This window comes from Myotis myotis, unplaced genomic scaffold (assembly GCF_014108235.1).
Source record: "Myotis myotis isolate mMyoMyo1 unplaced genomic scaffold, mMyoMyo1.p scaffold_m19_p_13, whole genome shotgun sequence".
Classification (NCBI taxonomy): Eukaryota; Metazoa; Chordata; class Mammalia; order Chiroptera; family Vespertilionidae; genus Myotis; species Myotis myotis.
The window spans coordinates 57,310,514-57,316,513 of NW_023416317.1; the positions used below are offsets into that span (position 1 = coordinate 57,310,514).

Here is a 6,000-nt window from a genome sequence, read left to right on the forward strand (position 1 = left end):
CCGCTACACTCGCCAGCCATGAGCCCAGCTTTTGGCTGAGCGCAGACCATCAAGGGGCAGCTCCTGTGTTAGCGTCTGCCCCCTGGTGGTCAGTGTGCCTCATAGCGACAGGTCATTCCACTGTTTGGTTGATTTGCATATTAGCCTTTTATTATATAGGATGTCTATTTCTTTATCCTTTAGGATTTCTTGAAAAACCAGAGCTTACAACTTTCAAACATAGACAGGCAAATATAAATTAAGTGAAAACCAAAGTGCAAACAATTGTGGATGATTATTTTCAAAATAGTAGGGGAACGATTGACTTTAAAAAGCAACACTTTTTTCTTTTACTTGTATTTTTACGTAAGATTCTGCTTACCGGGCAAACAACCTATGAATATTGCTCCTATCTACAAAATATCACTACCAAGAATAACTCTCATGTAACGAGAGCCAATTACAAGTCAGATGTATACTCAGTAAATTTTTTTTTTTTTTTGGTATAGCAAAGATGGAAATTTATTGAAGAACAAGTACAGGCTCCCACATGGGGAGGGGGGAAGAGTCCCCCTCAGTAAATCTTCACAACCCTACAAAGTGCCCTTCATCTCCTTCTTACCAATGAGGAAGCTAGAGTTCAAAAAGGTTAAGTTACTTGCCCAGGACCACACAGCTGGCAGCCAGAGCGCCAGGGTCCTACTTCCACCAGATTCATGGCCTATCATGACTCATAACTCCCATCACTCTTTTTTAAAAAATATATTTTTACTGATTTCAGAGTGGAGGGAGAGGGAGAGAGAGAGAGAAACACCAATGCTGACAGAGAATCGCGGATCGGCTGCCTCCTGCACGCCCCACACTGGGGATCGCGCCCGCAACCCGCGCCTGTGCCCTGACCGGGAATTCAACCGTGACCTCCTGGCCTCCTGGCTCATAGGTCGATGCTCAGCGGCTGAGCCACGCTGGTCAGGCCCCGTCACTCTTAGTTACCTCCAGAGTCACAACAAAAAGCACGCTTTTCGCTTCCTCTGGAATTCCTCCCCGGGATTTGGGCTTAGGGAGGGTTGCGCAGGCTCCGGTTGTGTCCCGTGCACACCCCGACCGAGGATCTCAGAGACCCTGCCACACCTGGGATGACGCTCCAACAAACTAACCCCCCCCCCCCCCCCCCCCCCGCCCAATTGTAATCTTTCCAAACTTAAATGTCCCTATTCTACTTGAAAGAGTGCTGACAACCCTCAAAGGGCCAGTGTGTCACTGCCTCGGGCACAGAATTGATGACACCTTCCATTTCCTCAGATGTTAACTACTCCCCCATCCCAGACAGAAAAGGAGTGAAACATCATTTTCCCCGGGGCTAAGGGATCCGGACTGCAGACCTTCCGGCTCCAAGCCCACGGGAGAGGCTAGCTGGGGAGTCCGGCGGGGTTTATTCCAGACACATTAGCCCCAGGCCCACTTACCAACTCGCATCGCCGAGGATTCGGCACCGAAATGGGAACCGACAACTTAGTCTCAAAACCCCGGCTATGTCTCCTAGTCACATACGGCAGCTGCTGGCCGCGCGGGGTTTTTACATTTTAACTTAAAAAAATTAAAGAAGATTAGGAACTTGGTTTTCCGGTCGCCCCGGCCACAAGTCAAACTCCCGGTGGCCACCGTGGCTGGGGGCTGGCCGCCCCAGCGGCAGGGGGACAGCACGTCCACCGGCCGACAGCTCCCGGGCAGAGCGGCCCCGGCCCTCGGGAAGGCGCCCGGCCCTCGCGCACAGCGGCGACCGGCGGGGCGGCTCCTGGGCCCACGTCCCTCCCGAGGCGCCGAGAGAGCCGCGAGGACACGGCCCGCGCGCTGGGGACCCCTCCCGGCGGGGCGGACGTTACCAACCGCGCGGGCGGCCCGGCCGGAGCTCCCAGCAAGGACTCCAGTGCGGGGCCCGGAGGCGGCGCGTTTCCCGGCGCCCGTTGGGGAGGCCCAGGCGCCGGGCGCCCAGAGGCGCGGGCCCCGACCTCTCCGGAGCCGAGGCGCCTCGAGGAGGAGAGACAGGGCCGCCCGGCGCCCGCCGCCCTCCTCGGCCTCCTCTCCAGCCGCCCCCCGCGACGGCCGCGGGAGCTGAGACCCTGGACCGGCTGCCGGGGGCCCTGGGCCTCGCGGGCGGCGAAGGCGGAGCCCCGGGCGGGCGAGGAGGCGCGCGGAGAGCCCACCCTCCCGGCGGCCGGGTAAACAAGGCCGCGCCGCGCGGCCCACACTCACCGGGAGCCGCGGCCCCGCGGCCGCTGAGCCCGGGCGGGCCGGACCGGGTCGAGCCAGGCCAGAGGGCTCCGAGCCAGGCGCGGCGGCGGCGGAGGCGGCGGGCCGACCCGGTCTAGGCCCGCGCTGCTTCCTCCGGCGGAGCGGTCGCCGCGACCCGGAAGTGCTCGGCGCTTGGCGTCACTTCCGGCCCGGGGTCGCCCCGCGGTCGCCGGGGTCGCGGCAGGCGCCGGGTCGTGTTACCCTCCGGCCGAGGCGTGGCGGTCACCCGCCGCCAGGTCCCGGAGTCCGACCTGGACGCTCCGGCTCCGAGGGGGCGGGGGGCGCCGGGGAGAGGGCTCGGCCCTGGAGCCTGGTCTCCGCCGCCCGCCGCCCCCGGGGGTTCAGCCAGCGCTGCGCTGCGGGCGCCCCACCTCGCGGTTCGGACGCGGGTGTTGGGTGCGGGTGACCTCTCGACGTCCGTGGAGTCTGGGGATGAAGGGCTGTTCCTTCCCGCGGGGCCTTCGGGTCGGCGCGCCGGGCCGCCTGATGCTCCGCTTGGAGGCCGGCGGCGGGCGCCCCGATTCGCCACACGAAACTGAACGATAACTGCCTCCCGCCAACAACACAGGACGCGCCAGTCATGACTTGTACCTTCCAGGACCTGCCGTCGGCCGGCGTGGCTAGAACCGCGGAGGCTCGCCCGCGCCGCTGCCGCTGCCGCTGCACGCGTGGGAGCGCCCGTGCGAAGCCGGAGACGCAGGGCGTGCCCCGGGCTGTGCAAGCCCTTAGGTGGCCCAGACACGAGTCGTGCATGTCCGGAGAGATCGACGTGCAATGGGCTCTCTAATCTAGTTGATGCTGCTTGCATGTGCTCATGTATGTTTCTTCTACATGAGTTTCAACTTTCAGGTGAACTCAAAACAGGTACCTAAGTCAGGTGCAAATACGTGCTAGAAAACTCCAATTGGAGTAATTAATGGTAACGAGTGTGTTTATTGTAGGATTTTCTGAGGGACCCCTCACTTGTATGTTAGCAGCATAAAAGTCTACTATAATCCAGTGTATTTACTTCATTTATTTTGAGAAAACAGCCCTTTATTTGTTTATTTAATAATAATAGATGTTGTACAAAGGCATCTATTGAGAAGAAAAGGTATTTATGATATATTCTTTTTTATAATATTTTTATTGATTTCAGAGGGGAAGAGAGAGAGGGAGAGAGAAACATCAATGATGAGAGGGAATCATTCATCAGCTGCCTCCTGCATGCCTTCTACTGGGGATGGAGCCTGTAACTGGGCATGTACCCTGACCAGGAATTGAACTGGCGACCCTTTGGTGCATGAGATGGTGCTCAACCAGCTGAACCTCACTGGCCAGGGCTCAGGGACCTTGTCTTATCAGCTGTTCTTTCTCTCTCCCTTCTTGATGTTTCCATCAGCCTCAGTCCCATCTTTTAAAAACACCCTAAAATCGAAACTCTCCTTTAACTCTTCGTTCCTTTCCCTTCCCTACCAAGCTCCTTGAACCAATCAGTGACTCTCAGGGCCTCTGCCTTCTTGCTGCCTTTTCAGTATTAGATGCATCGGGTGTTGACACTCATGGCAGGCTGCTTCTAGTGTCAATAGTGACTACTAGTTAAGCCTAATGAGCACTGAAAATTCATTCGTTTGACCCAGCATTTGATCATTTTATCTCTTGGACTCAAAGGCACCATTTCATCTTCATTTTTCTCCAAAACTCTAATAGCAACCTCTGCTCTGAGGGCTCCTCCTTTCATACCGGCCCCTCTCCCAGGGTAGAGTCTCCCGGGGGTTACATATGTGTATCATGTGCTGAAGCCTTCCTGGCTTCTGTCTCTGGTCCTCACCTCTCCTGGTCCCCCAGGCCACATGTGTGACACTAGCCAGGTATTTCCTCAGATGGGCACTGCAATTGCAGTGTGTCTGAGACCCAGAATTATTGTAGGATTCCTGGTAATGCCTCTGGTTCTATCCTCTTTTCCATCCTCCCATGACCTCTGCCTCAGTTCATGCCTTCACTGCCTCTTGCCTGGACCACTATGTTCTCTCTTAACTGGTTTCCCTGCTTCCAGTTCCTCCCAGAACAAATTTATCCGCCAAAATAGATTTTCTAAAACAGATTGGATCATGTCACTACTCGTGCTTAAAAGCTCTGGCTCGCCATAACCGGTTTGGCTCAGTGGATAGAGCGTCGGCCTTCAGACTGAAAGGTCCCAGGTTCGATTCCGGTCAAGGGCATGCACCTTGGTTGCGGGCACATCCCCAGTGGGAGGTGTGCAGGAGGCGGCTGATCGATGTTTCTCTCTCATCGATGTTTCTAACTATCTCTCTCCCTTCCTCTCTGTAATAAATCAATAATATATATATATATACACATATATATATATATTTTAAAAAGCTCTGGCTCAGTGGTTAGAGCGTTGGCTTGGGTCCTAATGGGTCCCAGGTTTGATTCCCAGTCAAGGGCACCTATCTGGGTTGTGGGTTTGCTCTCTGCCCTGGTTGTGGGGGAGGAGAGGACACACATGTGGGAGGCAACCCATTGATGTCTCTCTCACATTGAGGTTTTCCTCTCCCTCCCTCCCTCCTACTTTCTCTGAAAAGCAACGAGGGAAAATATCCTCAGGTGAGGATCAGCAACAACAAATTCTAACATGGTTTCCCATCATTTTCTAGAAAACGCCTATAATACAGAGCAGACAGGCTTTTGTCCCCCAACCCCCTTGCCATCCACTGCCCTCCAGGACTTGTGGACCAGCCAGGCCAGTCACTTGCTGACCGCAGTCCTGATCCTGTCACTCATCCTTCCACCCCAGCAGGCATGGTCATCTCACGCACTCCAGGCTTCCCCCCAGCCTGGGGTGCCTCCGCAAGGGGACTTCTCAGGTACCTTGACATTGAGGTACCTACTACAGAATAGTATAACCACTACTATTCACAGCTTTTTTTAAATTTAAAAGTGTCACCCATACAGAAATGAAAGAGTACTATGATGAATACCTGAATACTGTACGCCTGGAGTCAGTGAGGCACATTAGCATAACCCTTACTTCTCTCTCACACACCTTTTATTCTCTTCATTAACAGTTCCTTTAAGTTCTTCTTTCAGAATATACCCAGAATCCAAATACTCCTCGCCACCTCCTCTGCTATGGCCCCTGATCCAAGCCAGGTCAGAGATGAGCCTCCTCAAGGCTGCCGGCTCTCTCCTGGCTCCCCGCAGTCCATTCTCACCCGGACACCAGCACGGCTCCCTCTCCTGCAGAGGAGAGCTGATGTCCTCCGTGACAGTCAGCGTGGCTACCACCGCCTCCTGCCCCCCTCACTGCCCTGGCCTCCCAGGCCCCCGCGTGGTTTCTGACAGAACAGGCACCGACCATCCAGGGCTTCTGCATGTCATCCTCTGCATGGAAGGCCCCTCACCTCCACTCCCGCACCTCCCGGGGAAACCCTCCCTCCCTCGCCTCATCAAAGCTGTGAACTACTCCGCCTCCCCGCCCCTCTAGCCTCTTTCCAGGTTTATTTCTCTCCAGAGCACGGCCGTTATCACCGCTTGATACACTGTGTATCTTTCACTTCTTTATCTGTGTTACGCCAGAGCTCCGCAAGCACAGGGACTCCCCGTGGAGCTTCCCGCCCTGGGAAGGGCGCCTGGCACAGCGCAGGGCGGAACCGATTTCTACGGAGAGGGAGCCTGGGAGCCGGGAGAGAAAAGTCCGCCCACACACCGCCACGTGGGCGTGGCCTCTTCCGGAAGCGGCCCCGC

At 56.1% G+C, this 6,000-nt stretch overlaps 1 protein-coding gene across 6 annotated transcripts in view; it reads right to left on the bottom strand.

The window, feature by feature from the left end:
• ARIH2 (ariadne RBR E3 ubiquitin protein ligase 2) overlaps positions 1-2,983 on the bottom strand; it is a 52,102-nt gene extending 49,119 nt beyond the window's left edge. For 2 of the 6 annotated variants that reach the window (XM_036333620.1, XM_036333621.1), the window contains exon 1: positions 2,233-2,398. The gene's annotated coding sequence lies outside the window, so the exon portion shown is untranslated. Of the gene's footprint in view, positions 1-1,445; positions 1,469-2,232; positions 2,400-2,642; positions 2,821-2,862 lie in introns of those variants that run through there. The other 4 variants (XM_036333615.1, XM_036333616.1, XM_036333614.1 and 1 more) reach the window with 4 other exon arrangements.
• Positions 2,984-6,000: the final 3,017 nt, after the last annotated feature.